General features: G+C 39.2%; 1 long non-coding RNA gene across 1 annotated transcript in view; it reads right to left on the bottom strand.

Moving 5' to 3' along the window:
* Positions 1 to 17876, bottom strand: part of LOC114017668 (uncharacterized) — a 451432-nt gene that overhangs the window by 205479 nt on the left and 228077 nt on the right. The window lies entirely within an intron of this gene.

Here is a 17876-nt window from a genome sequence, read left to right as displayed (position 1 = left end):
GATCAAATCTCTTTTGCCTGCAACCTGAACTGGGATTTAAAAACCTGAATTTCTGAAAACAAAAGGGCGATACACTAAAATCAATGGACCACTTCATTCCCTGGTTTCGTGATCCCGCTCATTATTTGCATTTTTTTTTCAACTCTCTCCCATTTTATTTTTCACTGGATATTAATCACTGCTAACTATATTTTCCCATACCAATTCTTCACCTCATCAGAAAACAGCACCTGCACTCAGAGCACAAAATGAAGAGATTCATAAAAATCAAGAAATGAAATGGCACATTGGTTTAGTGTGTCAGTCTTTCACCTCTAGGAATATAGGACTGTGAAAGAGGAAGGGGGGTGGTGGTGGGGTGATGTGGTGTGTGTAGGTAAAGAGAACGAGAAGCAGAAATTTAAATAAAGAGAATAATAGGGACACACACAGGAAGAGAGGATGTGAGATGATGAAGATGTGTGAACATAACTGCAAAAGGAAAAGAAAAAGAAATGTTAGTGGATGAAAGGTTAAGAATTACATGAAATTATTTTCTTTATACACCTCTACACATTTGCATGTGCTATAGCACACACTAAAATGAAGAGAAAGTTGAAAGAAAAGCACTGAAATTGTTCACTTTTTTCCTATAGCCCCACTAAAAAAAAAGAAAAAGGAAATTAAATGCCATAAATATATTCAAACAATAAAGATTTGATTTACAGTAAGAAAAGCAAATAAATTGTGAGCAATGATTTGAGGTTATAGAGGTCTCCAAACTCTACATGACTTTTATTTGTCATATGGGTTGCAGTATCTAGATACGCTGAGGTAGATTCAGAACAGAGATTCTGCGTAGTTTAGTCAAGATATTTCGCTTGTATTGGGCTTCCTCCCTCTCCTTGAACAATGACACGGACTGCACAGGCACCACTGTAATTACAACACTGCGAGTGCAACAATTGCAAAACAATATCGTATGTTGCAATTATTGACTTCATGCACACATGAGTAACTCTTCTTCAGGGATTTTTGAATTTACTAATATTTACTGATGATCCTTTGACTACTCACACAAATACAGACAAATAAACCTGCAACTGACCTTGAGGTGGGTAGTATCCTAAAAATGTTGTATTGGAGTACACAATGAAAAGGAGATGCTGTTTATGCACAAAATTCACCTTACCTTAAAAATATCTTAGTCTAGTGGGAAAACCCCTACTGAACATAAACATATACACATACATGGATTAAAGCTCTGTGTGTATCTATCACCTTGTCCCTAAAATAATTTCAAAATAGCCATTCCATTCAAAAAAGCTGTCTAGTGTTCTGAGTTTCCTCTTCTGGTTTTGCAGAAACATTAACTGAGAATGGATGGAAAATGAAAAAAGTATGGAATGCAAAGATAATTAATCTCCTACATATTTTCAAGGTATCAAAGTTTAAAGACATCTGCTAATGACAGAAAAAATAAAGTAGCTACTGCCCAGTGCACAAAAGCTGAGGATTAATTGCACAGAACCTGGGAAAGCTAGAGGGACTTTTAAAGCAGCATAGATCAGTTTAGCTCCACTGATTTGATCCATGGTATCTCAAATGCAGATATGGCCATGTCTTGGAAAAGTGATTCAGGATAAGTGGTGACTTGGAGATTGTCACTGTGAAATGTAGGTGCACATCCAAACCCAACCGTCCAAATGCGTGCAGCCAAGACTTGACACAGAAAGGTAAGAGCATTGGATGAGGAAAGCCTTTCCCAAGAGGTACTCATTGTGGGTACCATTGCTTGAGAAGTACAGTGCAGTCACAAACCACGTGCATCAGTCCTCATGCTGTAGGGAAAGCCTTTGAGTTTTTCCTCTTTCAGTGTTAATTGTAAAGACATTTGAATTTAGCAGCGCACAGCCCACACAGCTGACCACAAGGTTAGCAGCCCTGCTCTGCTAACCTAGAAAAGTGTGCTCTTCTGCATGATCACAACTTCATCTCTTCATCTGGGTCTGGATTTCAGACGTGCAAAATATCCAGCTCAGAAAAAGATTTTTCTGCAGAAAACACAGAACCTGAGCTGTTAATATCTGATCTACAGGGTTACTGAAAGACAGAAGGGGCATTTACTGCACCCAAGAAGATTCAGAGATACTACATCAGGGCATTCTGCTGATCAATAAAAACTATTTTAAGATACAACAGCAATGGAAGACAGTTAGAAATGGCTTATTAAACATGATTATATTACAGATTGCAAGATTTCCATGGCACGGAACTCATTATATAAATGGATAGAGTCTACCACACACGAGTCCAGGCTCTCCCTGGCTTCTAGCAGTTACTGGAACACAGGAACAGCTCTTACAGCACTCAGGGGCACAGGCCACCATCATTGTTCTGGGGTGCTAACTACTTTTGAAAAAACCCAAAACAAAACACACCAACACCCCCCCAAAAAACCCAACACACACAAAAAAACAAACACAAAAACCCCAACAAAGTCATAGCGACTTCTCAGGCAAGCATAAAATCCAAGAATTTAGGAAGGTGCGGGATGTGAGTGGCAGTGTATTCCAATAATTCATTTGATACACGTGAAGCAATCAAGGCGCATATAGTGATCAAAAGAGGTTTTCAGAAGCACCTGCATGAGAATCTAGAAGGACAGGTAGGAGGGATCCCTGCATTCTGCTCTTCTTTCCAATGCTATCTGCAGAAGTTGCTGGTATATTGCTCTGAAGCTCTGATATATCTGTACTAAAAAAAAAAAAAAAAAAAAAAAAAAGTCCATTTTGACCTGTGAGCACTTACGTGGGGATAATTTCATCCCACCAACATGTCAGCTTTCCCTGTGCATTCTTCTCCCTCCCATACCTCTGAGCATGTGTGCAGCAGAGAAGTACCACAGTATGGTTTATAGTAAAACTCTGACCTTTGCAACTGGGGCACAGTAAGAGCTTTTCCATGAATGACTAAAAGACAGCCCTGTAAGCGCCGCCTGAAGGCACAATCATGGTAGAATTGATGTGCTAAATTATTTTTTCTGAAGCTAGGAGCACATTTTTACGCTAACTATGATGCAAGCAGTGCACTCCATGAAACAAGTTGGGAAGCAGAAACTCCCCAGCTTCAATTCCTGCCCAAGTGCTACTGACTCCCTGAATGATTTACCTCTTTGCTTTAGATTCCCCATGTGTAATCGGAGAATAACAACACTTACCTACTTCACAGCAAGACTCTTGTGAGAACTAATTAATGTTTGTTGTACAACACTTTGAATTTGTAAAATGTCATTTAAGTGATAAGTATTATTGCCATTATCATCAGTTATGTCCTGGGTACCACAGATACATAAAGCTGGCAGCTGCAAGAGCTACTTAATACATTAAGAACAATGCACAAAATAGTGGAAAAGCATCAAATCCTTTTCATTTTCTTAGAAACATCAAGTGCTTAAAAAAAAAGAAACAAAAAAGAAAAAGCGGTTGGCAAGCATCTGCTTGCCCTACAGATTTCTTTGTTAGGGTCTGTATTTTCTGCCACACTCACTCTGACTGGGTAGTGCCTTGTCCCCCATGTAGCTGCTCCAACTGGTCATCAATGGGGCCCATTGTGCAAAAGCAGTGGAACGCCCCACACCAGCAGCCAGCTGAAACTGAGATGTTGCATATGTGCAGTTTAATAAGTCTATTTTTTCTTAACTTCTCTTCCTGTGGAACCTCATTTCCCTTTTTAATTTCATTTTCCCTTTCTAGACAGCAAAGTTAAGGTCATCAGCCAATGATGTAATAAGCTAGTTAGAAACATGCTGGAAAGTACACCATATATGACAATAACTATATTTAGTTATAAAATTTCAATGTGAATTATATTTCAAAATCTATTTATACAACTCCTTCTGTGGGTAAACTACAAACTATTATTTAGATATTCATACTGGTTAGGGGGAAAAAAAAAGAAGTCTTAAATTATGTACAAAAGGTAAGGATATGATTCTGTACATGAAGAGAGCAAGCCTGAAGGTCTATTCCTTTCTGAAAGGCAGAGATTCCTAGAAAACCCTGTCAGTTATAACCCTGGGACAGATGCATTTCCAGTTTGGACCTTGTATCCTACCAATTCAGTAGGCTCTGAAAAACCGATGCAGCAACACCAAGGACTGTGGTTCTCCAGTAATTTTTTTCCTCATTAACCTGAAGTTCTGGGGAATCAACTCCAATCAGGAAGATATTTACATCCAGATCAATAAGAGATGAGACTACCCAACATGGATTGTGTTCTGCACTGTGTTTTAGTGCCCCAAACCTATTAAGTGCTATAAGATTTATACCATTAAGATCATGTACTGTGCTATAATTTACATCTAAAAGTTGGCTTGCAGCTGCTTATCCTTGGCCTGTTCTTCCATTATATCCAAATTAATAATGTCTATAACCTGTGCGTTCCTACAGTAAAGAAAATAAAAGATTTGGGGGCAGGTGAGAAGGAAATAATGACAAAAACAAAATAGACACTTAATGGCAACATTTCTGAACCGTTGTAATGTGTCTGAAAAAATCTGGCCTGATTAATGCACCAATGATATTGTGGGTTAAAAACAAATTATGGCCAATGTATTTTTCGTATTTTTGACTTCTCAAATAAGTGCCTCAGCAAGGGATCATTATTGCAGCTCAGAGTATGCAAGCTACAGAGGGCTCCGATTAAGATCTTCTCTGTTAAACCTGCAGTGATACTACAAAGAATAGATAAAAGTGTAAATAAATAAATAGGTAGATAGATATCAGAATATAAGTCACAGAGATTAAATTAAAACTTGAGAAAATAACCCTTGTAAATATAAAGTGAAGGATATCTTCACTTTAGACACTGTAAACTGAAGGACAAAGTAGCATTCCTTAATACAGCTTTAAGCTACTTTAGATTACAGAAGAGAACTATATGCACAATAAGAAGTAGTGCATATTTTTGCTTTAATCTAATGATGGCGAGGGCTTTCAAATCAATAACCAGGAAGGTGTCTGTCCCCAGAGCAAACAAGAGTCACGTACACCAGGTAACAGCAGTGCAGGTCATGGCACCAGTCTGCAAAGGAGCATCAACCCAAGCAAAACAGAGTGCAAAGTTCCAAAAGTACAGTTCAGTTTGCAGTGTCATTCATTCAACTGCTGACTCTGCTAACGTTCCTGGGGGGAAAGGGAGGGGGGCAGTAAGTAACACAAAGTATTAGAAAACGTGCTATGAAACCCACCTGAAGCAGGTACATTTCTGTTGTGAAACCAGGTTGAGACCAAAAGCACATCTCGTGTAAGACACACGGGGCGTGCGAACATTCAGTGGGCTTGAAATAGAAGTTACTGAGCTGCACAAGTGGGTACAGATCATTAAGCACCCAATGCAGAACTGACATCAGTAGGATACATGTAAACTAGACTGCTATCCTGCAAGTGGAATTCAAGTCCCCTGCCAATATATGGATTTTTCTTTCCAGGTAATGGGCTACACAATGGGACTGAAGAATCCAGAAAGACGAAGGGCATCATGGAATGTAAATTACCAAGCCAAACTACCTAAGGTGGATGCAAAAGGTGCTTCTGCTACACGTTCTTTCGTTCAGAAGGGGATAGTAAAAAGCTGAGCAGAAGAGCAGCTTATGTGTAAAAGCCAACAGGAACTTAAAGCCACACAGAAGACTAAAGAACGAGCAGCAGCAAGAACAAGAGCAGCAGAAAGGGACAAGGGTCATGTTAAACATGCAATGCCCTTAAGAGAAAGCATGCCTCATCCCCTGCTAATAATGTGTGCCAGACCCTATTCTTTATTTACTGTATATGCACATATAGTTGACCTACATTTTGAGAGACTTTAAGAATCCAGAAAAAGGATAAACAAAAATGAGAGGAGGGTTTTGGGATTTTTTTATTTTTGTGGTGGTGGTGGCGTTTTTCCTCCTCTTCACTTTTGTGTTAAATAGCACAGCCTCAAGCCATTCCTTACAGTAGCAAACATGTTCAAATGAGACCTTCAAAGACTGGAGGCTGAACTCTCCAGGGTGGACTCTCTTGTAATCATTAAGCTAAGCAGAAATGTAAAATTGCTGTAAACAACAAACTTATAAAAGAGAATGTTAAATATCATGCCACCAAGTCAACAGGAAACTGAAGCTATCTTATACACAAGTCATGGTCACGATGCATGCTGTGTTCACATCCAAAATGTAACTCCGTTTCCTTCTGTTTATTCTTCTCTGCTCAGTGCTTTGTGTGACAATAAAAGCCAGTATGGGAAGAAGAGAAGCAAGACGACAGTCCTGGTAAGAACAGTACTTTCAACTGCCTTTCACCCTGCTAACAGCATCAGGAGGACAAAGAAAATAACCATACACTGCAAGTTAATTAAGTAAACAAGGAGGTGACAAATCCAAAAGAGAGCACAATCCAGAAGAGCATATTTTAATTTAAGCAGTCCTTGCATTCATTTTTAAAGATGGAACTTTTTCATGCGATAATCTGAAGATCACAGCCCTTTAGCAGGCAATGAGGTATAGCATGCCTGCTCGCCTACACGTCCTCTCCACTTCATAAATAATCTCCTATTGGCTGAGTTGGAGCAACTCCTCACTTTGGGCCCAAACACGCAAAACCTGCTGCAGATGCCACTGTGTATCTCAGCTGATGACTTATAAAAGAAACAGATGAGCCTTCTCTTTCTTAATCTAAATGAACAACTAGATTTTTGTGACCTGTGATTTCAAAAGTAATGGCTGTGTGATCAAAATATCTAAAAGGCAAAAGAACACTGTACATTACATTACAGGATTAGCTGCAGCCAGCTCTATCATATGTGCAAGAAAGCACATTGGAGAATTTTTCCCAGTAACATAAAAAGCCAAAGTGCATTAAATGATAAAAGTTCTCAAAATAATGCCTACAATGACAATTAACAGCATGTTGTATTACAACTTTCTAACGTCTTTAGCTAAGGACATCTTAAACTCTCGAAATTAACAGTAAAATTTATTCCTTTCAAAACAGACAAAATTAGAATTAATAATAAGCCTGTGGCTTGCAAAAATGCTGCTTTATGAACACCATATTTACTAAAAGCACATTCCCAAGAGCCTTGTGGTCTAACTATAACACTTTTCTTTACAATTGCGTACTCAGAATAAGTTTGGGCTTAAAGAGCTTCCACGTTTTGTTGCACCCAACATCTATGCAGTCACATCACATGAAACCACGTACACTTCCAATCCTAGGCTGCCTGCCTAAGCACGGTAGTAATTTATACTACTGACGTTTCTTCTGCAGAGACTATCTTAGTGAAGGACAGGGACAGGAGAGGGGTCCACATTCAGTAAAATTCAATTCCAAGTACAAATAGATCTGTATGTGACAACAGGCTGTATTTTGCCTGAACAGGAAAGCCCAAAGATCTGCCTCTGAAAAACGTGACAGTATGATTTCTCAGGTAAATTGCACTTAACATACAAAAACCAAAATAGAACTCTCAATTCATGTACTACCTGGCAGAAAAAGAGAAACTAATAGCTGTAAGGACTTTGATTAATTAGGTTTTCACTACAGGTCTCACTTTTCAGCAAGCTGCCTGTGTTGCTCTACTTCTTCGGGTATTCCTTCCCAGCATATTCACTAATATAATTTAATGCTGATATAATTCACTTGGCAGTGCATCCCACAGTTTTGGCTGAAAAAAGTACTTCTAACATTTACAGACCCCTGCCCCAACAACTAATCCAAATGGAAGCAGCTGTTCTCCTGCCTCAGCGTGGAGCTCTTGTTGGCACCTTGACCACAGCCACAGTGCATCTGCGAAGCTTCTAAGAAGACTCGGCTGTAAGGAAAATACTGTAACAGTTCAACCCAACAAGGATCTGCTCTGTATAATGACTCCTGTGTCATGTAAGAAGTCATTTCTTTTGTTCCATTTTAAATTTCACTTAATGTATCTATGGTTCCAGTATGGTTTTAAAATGTAAAGCTGAATAACTTGGTAAAAATTACAGCATGTATGTTTCCTGCTCCCCCACCAACATTTCCATGATACTGAAGCAGAAGCAGTTCCTCCTTCCTCCCCGGCCACAAAAACCATCAGCCTTCAGAAAAGTAAAAATAACAGGTAGTGGTCTGTGTTTACGCTCACACAGCTCCTTTTGAGAGTGAAGTTCCTGGTATTCCTCAGATCCTGTGATACAAATTCATAAACTATAAGCACAACAGGTGTGCTTAACTGCCTTTCTATATAAAATCACCCAGTTACTGAAACATTACAAATTATTATTAATTAATAAAGTTTAACATACTTTAAGTAACACTAATGACTTGTTCTCTACAATTCCTTTAAGAGAGCAGCTCTTAAAGCTCCCTAGCGCACAGACCCGGCTGGGAGAGGAGCACAACAGAGGTGACCAAGCCACGCAGCGATTTTAGGTGATACTATAGCAACACTGATATCACCAGGTTTTGTTTGGATTTGGTGTTACATCATAAGGCAGTGATTTTCAAAGGTCTGCAAAGATTAGGCGCCCAGCTTGCATGGATATTCATTTAATGCTGAGCTCTTCAACATCCCAAGTGCAAATTGGAGTCACTATCGTTAGGTCCATCCAGACGCAGGCCCTTAAAATGCTGAACGCCAGAAGGTGCTTGAACCTTTAACCCTTGAATCTTTAAGATGAAATTTTCCCCAGGAGTCCTAACTTTTTACCTTCATAGCAGTGAGTTTAGGCCAATTTTGAAAGAAAATCTACTGTAAAATTTTATTCATGTTACTGAGCCACCTCAGGAACGCAACAGAGGACTGGCTTCCCAGATAAGAAAGCGAGGAAGATGGTGCCCCAGGTATCCACACCGAACAAATCTGTGATTCCCATTTTCTGATCCCTGCTTCAGCCACCATATACAAACCTCTGCCAATGGAAAGAGGAGGCCCCACAGAGCCATGTTCTTAAAGGGGATGGTTAAAACAAAACCTCTGCTTAAGCATTTCGCTGGATCACATCCAAATCAAGCCCCAAATCTTTTTGTTTTGACAGTTTTGCAATGTAAAATAGAAAACACATACAGTAGAAATACAATCAAAGTCCTTGCTACTTGAGTATCTGGAGGTCTTTCCTACTTATAAATAGTAAAAACGTATGTTTATGTAAAGGGAAACACTGATTTACTAGAACTGATTGCTTCACAGTCTAATTACTTTTCAACTGGCTGTTCCAAATTAAGATGTCATTGATGGCTTTTTGTGATATATTTCATTTTAAGCAAATTTATTCTATAATAGAACACATCATAATGGAAAGCAGAGTTCCCACTCTTCCCTCCTCTTTGTAGCCTGATATCTTGACAAGTAAATTAAATTTAGCAGTTAAAATGCTTCCATTAGTAATTTTATTAAGTTAATTAAGGAATCTCTCTTTCTGAATTTTAACTATGTTCATTTCAGCACAACCTTGGGGTTTGTTTTTTTTTTGTTGTTTTTTTTTTTTAATTCCATATTTTTAGTAACTATAATGGTTTCTAGGACAAACAACTACTTATACAACATCCTTGAGATAATGACAAACCTACCTAAGGAAAAAACCACAAATATTTAAAAAAAACCCACCCAACAAACAAACAAAAAACCAAACCATTTTATCTATAAATTGTTTTGCTTTACAAAAAAAAAAAAAAAAAAAAGTCTTCTACTCAAATCTAGGGAGAATGTTTGCTAGGAACAATGACAAGATCTACAAGCCACAGCAGAAGTTACACATCTAGAACATTTAAAACAGGTAAAGATGTATATATCGCTATCAATAAAATGGGAATTAGCTGAACCCCCACCTGCTGCTTAAGACAAATTCGTAATTCCTGGTTCATGGGAAGTCTACATTTTATAAATAGCGCCTTACCTTTCATTTACCTTTATCGTCTCTCAACATATACAAAGCACAGATACAACCAAACAACTGTTCTCTTTTATATCGCTCCTCCCTGAAATGTGGGACTATGAGAAATCCCCCGAGATTTTCAATTGCCTCCAAAGCACTCTGGGTAATTTATATCCAAACTAAATTATTACATTGCAAACATGAACTAGTAAAGTGCTTTATTTTTTCAGTCACCACCACTGCAATATGCAAGAAGCCTCTTGCAATGTTTTTCGATAGTAAAAAAAAAAAAAAAAAATCACCTAAAGGAAGGTGATTTTTCAATAAATAGTCAAACATTTAATTTGCCCCAGGACTAGGGCCAAACTAACGATAATGTCCACTTGACATTCCACGGTCTGCTGAAAAGAAGTATCTACAAAAGTAAAATACGGTTATTTAAACCCAAACGCTAACCACAAAGAAGGCTGACATTCATTGTATATGACAAGGCCACCCAGGGGCATGGCTCAGCACAGGCAGATTAACATGTACAGATGTAACAGTGCTCCCTATCACAGCTAAACACGCATAAGTAAGAAACAACAATGGGGAAGGGTGAATTATTTGCTGTACAAAAGATCAGCTGATACAGGTATGGAAAAAAATTCTCAAGGTAGCAATATGAAAATGGACAGAAATGCTGTCGGACTCACTGATCCAACCTCATCTTAATAAAGGTCAGGCAACACCTGCGACAGTCCCCGCTGCACTAACGGACAGGGAAGGCTCGGGAGGAGCATGGGTGATGTGTATGGGGGCTGGGGGGAGCACCTGGATGAAGCAACTGTATAAGGGCCACACATCAGATTGGTTACTCAGCTATGAACTATGTGGACATCTTCTGTTCTTTACCATAGGACTGGCCAACCTGCAGCACAAGCTCTGTGTAGTCCACGAGCGATTCAGTCCTGCTCCCACACCAGGACAGCATGGGCTGTGCTTACAAATGCATTTCTTGTCTTCTCCAAGCCTCTGGCTATTGGCAGCAGGGCGGCACCCAGTCCCCCACCCCACAAACCATTAAACCAGCAGAGCGCCTATCCTGATCTGGGTCGGTACAGAACCTCTGCAACTTCTTTTCTCCCTAGTGTTCCTCACAAGAGCCTTTCAGCCCACAGACGACATGACAGGCAAGAAAGAAGAACACTGGGCCAACAATGAAGTAAAATTGGAAGTCTAGATTACTACAATGTTTATCATCTCTAATTACGTCACAGCTGGGCTGCAGATAAAAATAGTCATAAAACTGACCATTTAAAACCATATTCTTATTGTACTGGTGGAGAACTGCCTATCAAGATGTTGATCCTGTTTCACAACGTGGTTCCAAAAGCATTAGCTGCCTTTTGCCAAGTATTTTGGCTGAAAGATGGGAATGAGGTAAAAATATGGCAGAATTTTTCTACAAACAAGAGAAAACACAGAGACTGTGGTTTTTTCATTAGTAACGGTCAGAGGACTTTGGATGAAACTTTTCCCAGCATAAATGACATTTTGTCATAAAATTTGTTCCTTGTGATTTATTTTTGCAGAAATATAAAAGCTTCAGACAAATTTGCCATTGAGAAAATAAACAAAATTCATCATTTGTTTTTTACTTATAAATCAAAATATTTGTGTTCTGCTCCACCCTCCCACCCCAACCCTGAGCCCCCAGTGAAGAAGCTGACATGCTGCATTTACAGCAAGACTTCAGTCATGGAATTAAAAAAAACAACTAATAAAGCCAGAAAACACTTGAAGACATGAAGTCTTTAAGTCTGTTTTTCCTATATCAAAGCAAAATTAAGTATACTTGTTACACCGTTCTTGATGTATCACCAGCATTTAAAAAAAAATAGAAAAGAAAAAAAATAGGAACACAAAAATCCCCTAGCTACATCTCCAGTGGTGGAAACTCCACATTTCACAAGCAAGATACTTCAGTGTTCAGTACTCCTGGCGCCGCAGATTTCTCATGCGCCTAATGTGAACATCTTGCTGCAAGCTGATTCTATTTTGTCCTTCCCCAGGCTCTGGCTGTGGAAAGCATATTGTTCCTTTCTTCTCTACAATGGAAGTAGTGAAGGAGGAAAAAAAACCCACACAAACTTCGATTTCCATATAATGAAGTTTTGTATTTTTCAAGGTGGAAAGGGTGATTATGTCTCAATTTCAAAGGAAGGAAGCATTGAAAAGAAGTTTGTACAGTGGATAAATTCCTTAACCAGTTCTCTTTTTTTTTTCTTTTTCCTAATAAATGTTTCTAATCCTTCAACGCATATACAAGCTTGCAGAACCAACTAACTAATCTCCTCCCCAAGATTTAACATTAATTACCTTCTGAACCTCTGATTTCTGAATTGATTTCAAATAACAGCAATCAAGATATGACACACAAGTTCCCAATTCATTCTGCCTGAAGCCTGAACTCTACTTTTACAGGTAGGAAAAAAACAAAACAAGCAGTCAAATATAAATAGTCTCCGCAAAGTGATTTTCAAAAGTGGACCGGACCACAACTTTAGTGCATTCACTACCTGCTTGTTTAGAAATATTCTGCACCTGCATCTTAAAACAGGTGAACAAAGCTCCCAGAACCATTATTTGGCATAAAGATATATTTTTTTTTTGAAAAGATGGGGGGAAGTCTAGTACATGCACAGCCCTATTTTTCTCATTTTTAATCATGTCTTTCAATTTACCGTAGTTCACCTGGCCAGCCTATCTTTGCATCATAGAACTTTGTTACAAAGTAAGGGACAGTTTGAGATAAATTGATTTTAACTTCCCACTAGGCTCGCAAGATCTGCAGGGACGACATTAAACTATGAACAGAGGGATACAGATTTTCATTGCACAAAGAATAGTGACTTGCCAAACATTACTTCAAACAGGAAGAAAAAGCAGAGATGTACAAGGAAATTCTAAGATTGCGTGCCTTTGACTCTTCCATTTTCAAGAACTGGGTCCAAAAAATGGTACCTTGAACCATGTGTCTCTGCTTCCATCTGTAGTCACCCACAAGTGTTGTCAATTAAGTGATATTAAGAACAACAGTTTCTCCCAGGAACCCACTCTATCCCTGCATTCAGTCAACCCAGAAAGTCTGGCTATGTTTAACTGAAACAAACATACTATCTTTCCTTAAAAGTTCCTGCTAGGTTTGTATTATCTTCTAAAAAATTCAGTAATTAAAGACTAAGTGAACAAATAGAACAAATCCTGCTGACAAGAGCCACCACTATAACTTCTGTTATCCTCCACTACAAGAGGGGAAGCCATTTGAAAAAGCCACGGAAACATAAAGCTGCAAAGGATCATGAGAGGTTGGAGAGTGCATCCTTGGGCTCCAAGACAGGTTCAGGTATATCTGCATAGGGTTTTTTCCAGCCTCTTATTTAACACCTCTAATTGCAAGGTTATAAAATCACTCTCAGCAGCATATTCCCATATCAGAAAGTTTAGGTCTGTACTGAAAAACAAAAATAAACAAACCCCAACCTTGATAATAACCAAGTCAATTTATTCTTGTTCAACACTCAGTAAAGGTGGCGAAGAATGATTGTCTCAAAACCTTTTATATTTTAAGACTATTCAAGTGCCTCTCCCAAACTACTTCCTTCTAAACAGGCACAATTAATTTGACCAAGAGATCTTCTGACATGCCTTGCTAAGATGCCCACAATTTTCCTTTCTGTCTGTACTATATCCTTCATGATCATCCTCAGAAGACGGGGTGGGAAGAAATAAAAGCACTGATTTGCCCTCAGTTTGTAGTCCAAAAACTTGCACCGAGTTAGGACTTAAGAGTCATCAGCCCCCTCTCTCCTGCTCCACGCTCACACTACAGCAATTTTCTCTTCCACAAATTCAGTCAGCTGTTCTCTTTAACGCAGGAATACCAGACCTCTCTCCCTAGTCTTACGGGGCTCCTATAACACACGGCACTGCCACATCTGAAAAGCACCATTTAGCAGTTTACACAAAATGAAGAAAGATGAGCTTAGGCAAGGGTTCATTTTCCGAGACTCAGTCTGGACACACAACGACCATGCTTGCTGGACAAGAGTAAGAACTGAAACATACACAGACATTGTTTTATGGCAACAGAGGATACATTCAACCCTTCAGAGCTGAATCACTCAACATGCCACCATGCCTCAGAATTCATATTTTGGGCACTTTGGCACTTCTCAGTCCAAATGCTAAAGCATACACACAGCTTCTCAGAATGTTGAAAATCAAAAAAATATCCTTAGTTGGTCGTGGAAATACAGAACTCCTTTCCTCCCTAGCATTAAGTTATTTTTAATGTCTTACCGATACAAAAGCATGATTTTTCTTATATTAGTTTCCTTCGCTAAAAATACACATATTTAACTCAGTAGCTTTTACTGATATGCACTTAATCTACAAAGCAAAACAGATATACAAAACCAGTATCAATCTTTCAATAATATGCACCATACAGCATAACAAATAAACAGTCTTGTAAAACTTAAATTTAAGATATAAACTTACTATTAGAAGAAAGCCTCTGTACTCACCAAACACTTGGTTCCACTGGTGTTAGACAAGGGACTTGCCCTGCCCATCAGTAGTCACTCCAGACTAGCTCAAACCAGCTGAAGGAAATTCAAAAATCACATCTAGTCCTCCATAATTTGATTTGTAGAAAATTGAGGAACAAAACTTTTACAGAACGGTTTTAAATAAATCATAATTAATTACATGTACAAATGCATTGCATCAACTAAATTTGGATGCACAATTAAATAACTAATCACTGTTTGGAAAGGCTGAAAATTGCAATTGCATGCTGAAATAGCCAGCCTTGCCCCCAGGCATGCCCAGGTGTTTCTGCTTGCTCTGAGAGCAGGCACTGGTTTCCTTCTAATGAAGGACCACCTGTTGAAAGCACCTGAGTCAACTTGCACTCAAAATGCAAGAACTTTCTAGAATATCAACCTGAAACAAAATCAGTCTTAATGTGGTAACTGGAGATACATCCAGTCCAAAACATTTGACACAATTAGAAGTGCTTTTCTTCCAAACTCTCTCTCATGAATACCAATGTCCTGTTTAACCCACCCCACAGACAAAAAGGCACAATTTAGCTAGTGAGCATTTGTGGAAGTTGACAGACCACCAAATTAATTCCGATTTCATTTACTCTATGTTAAATAGAAATATTGCATCAGCTGTCAATTTACCTTCTTAAAGATCTTCCTTTCTATTCCAATTTTACTTTGCCAGCAAGTACAAACAGCACATGATATGTTTTGAGATGTTATCTTATGACATCAAACAAATACACTTTTAGGTCAGAAGGAACCATTATCTTTATCTAGTTTCATTACAGACAGTACCCATCTCTCTCCCCCGCCACCCCCCCCCACCCCCCCACCCCCCGCTCCAACCAGGATTTCACCCCTGTTTCTCATCTGCTTTGCTGGACTGTTCCTGCTTTACATAATACTCTTGAAAATTTTCCCATCAAAACCGACAAAAAAGTGCTGCTACATAACTCAGAAAACTTGTTTGCAAAGAACTAACCTTTCAAAATCTAACATACAAACTTCTTTTAAAGAAAAGCATAACCTTCCTATTACTTTGTCCTATTTCAGGTTTGAAAGAGTATCCCTGCCAGAGAACACGCAGGGATGACACTGGGGTGGGGGGAGGATTTTTTCTATTCTGGTTTTCTTGTACTCTAGTAAAGGCCTCCTGGCAGACAGAGCTTGTAAACCCAGCAATGGTATAAATAATAACTTAGAAACAAAATACCTTACCTGAATTACATTTGTGTTTATTATTTAGAATATCCTGACTTATGGTGAGCAGAGGAGAACATGAAGACAAAGATATGGGGTGTAAGAGAACGACAGTACTTCATACCTTGACAGTAATGCATGTCTGGCCAGAAATAACTGAAACAGAAGAGCTGAGACATTTTCTGTTCCAAGGAGCTTGCAATCTAAACAGCTGCTGATCTCTAACAAACCTGTTACTCGCATGTTTACAACTCCCATTCAAGCTGTGCGGTTCGCTGGTATTTACCTGACAGGCTGGGCATTGCACTGTTATATATAAATTGCAATTATAAACTTATTACACCTGTACATTAAGCATCTTTCCAGGCATGCATATGGTCAGATGGCAACTGACAGTTTCATAATTCTCTAAGAACTCTCAAGGCTGGCGTAATACAGGGCTAAAACCCATCCCACAAAACTTGGCAGGTTTGGCCCTTCAGAATGCGAAGGGATGAGTCTGAGGCAGCTGTAAACACAATTACACCAGAGGTGGACAGGCTGTGGCTGTGGACCACAACGGTTCTCTCTGGAAGGCGTACGGGCAGTGGAATTATAGTTCCAATGAAATTGTCAATAGTAATCCTGTTTCTGGGAGCTTGAAAACCCTGTTTAATGAACTAGACAGTAACAAAAAAAATAAAAATACTTTAAAAGCTACAGTATGAGAAAATGATAATTGGTCCAGATTTCATGTCCATGATGAAATGCACAGGGACGGCATTACCGCTGAGCAGCGTTATGACCTGTCAGGGGACTCCTGTTTTGTCAGATCTCCTGTAATTATCAGTTGGAAATAGGGACTTGCTTTACTCACACAAATTCTTTGTCATGCAGCACATAAAATAGTCAAAAATGTAGTCGTGTCTGCATGGAAAAGTTTGCAAGGTTTTAAATAATTTGATGCTGAAAGAAACACATATTACCAGCTGGCAAGAAGTGATGGATTTCATGCCCCACTGTGATGGCTAATGCCCTTGATCCCTGTTCGCAGCAGACCCAAACAGTAGTTCCATAGCACCAGAACCTTTGCATGGGTGCTGCATTTCGGGTTTGGGGGATTTTTTTGATTTTTTTAAGGAAACTATATTTTCTTCAAATTTATTTGACTTAGCTGCTGCATCATGCTTCACACAGAATATATAAACATACAAAAATGTGAACAGCGTGCAAGTTTTTGCAAGTAATTTTTTTTTTATTCGGAAGGAAGGCAATGCTGCGCTACAGAGCTGAAATCTTCACCAGTTGCCTGTATCATACCGAGACCAACTCAAGCAGAATCCCAGACACAGCAGAAGTAGGAAGATAATTTCCTCAGCCTGTTGTGAAATTTAGTAAACTAGACTTCCCCCACCCCACCCCCAAAATGAGACAAAAGATCCAATTTGTCCACCCCAGTGGATAAGGGGGAAAAATCAAGATAGATAGTTTCACCTGTAAACCTTTAATAACCATACCTCGTTCCGGCAGGTCGCCGAATGCTTCTGAAGCACTTTTAAAATATGGGGAAAGTGAGATGAGAAAAGACTTGCCTTTCCCACAGCCTGTTAGTAGGACAGCAGCAGGAGCAGCATCCAGAACCCCAGATGAGGGCTCCATTCCTGAGATTACAGTCACTCCTGTTTAGTAACTGTGTCGGGGTCCGGAGCATCTCCCACTGCCTGACTGGGGACGACTCTGATCTTCAAGGCTGTAGAACTCTCTGCTGCAGCCCTGCAGTGACTCCCAGCTAATCCAAGAGAAAACCCAGAAATCTAATCTAGATAAAAGAAGATCTTGCTAAAAGATAGCCTATTGGTTACAGGTCCTTTTAGGCCTTTGATAAACACATAAAGTGACCAGGACATGATACAGGGTCATATCTGAGCAACAGAACTGTGGGATGCAAGTTATATCTGAATAATGAACTGGACCGTTCAGTCTCCCCAGTGACAACTTCACATATATTTTTTGTTTCAGCCAAAATGCCCAACACTTACTTGTAGGGGGCTAGCTAAAGGTTACATGCAGCATTATTCATCAAATTATGCACCTAGAAACAGAGGTTAGCAAACTGGATGCAATCCCCTTTCATTACAGGCAGAGTAAGAATCAGAATGTGAAAAATGTCCTAGTTTTCTGTAGGTACCTTCTGACTAAATACACAGTTCAAACACCAGGATGAAGGT

The sequence above is a fragment of the Falco cherrug genome, chromosome 13 (genome assembly GCF_023634085.1).
Source record: "Falco cherrug isolate bFalChe1 chromosome 13, bFalChe1.pri, whole genome shotgun sequence".
Classification (NCBI taxonomy): domain Eukaryota; kingdom Metazoa; phylum Chordata; class Aves; order Falconiformes; family Falconidae; genus Falco; species Falco cherrug.
Note: the sequence above shows the minus strand (reverse complement) of the source record. Positions and strands in the feature narration are given on the sequence as shown.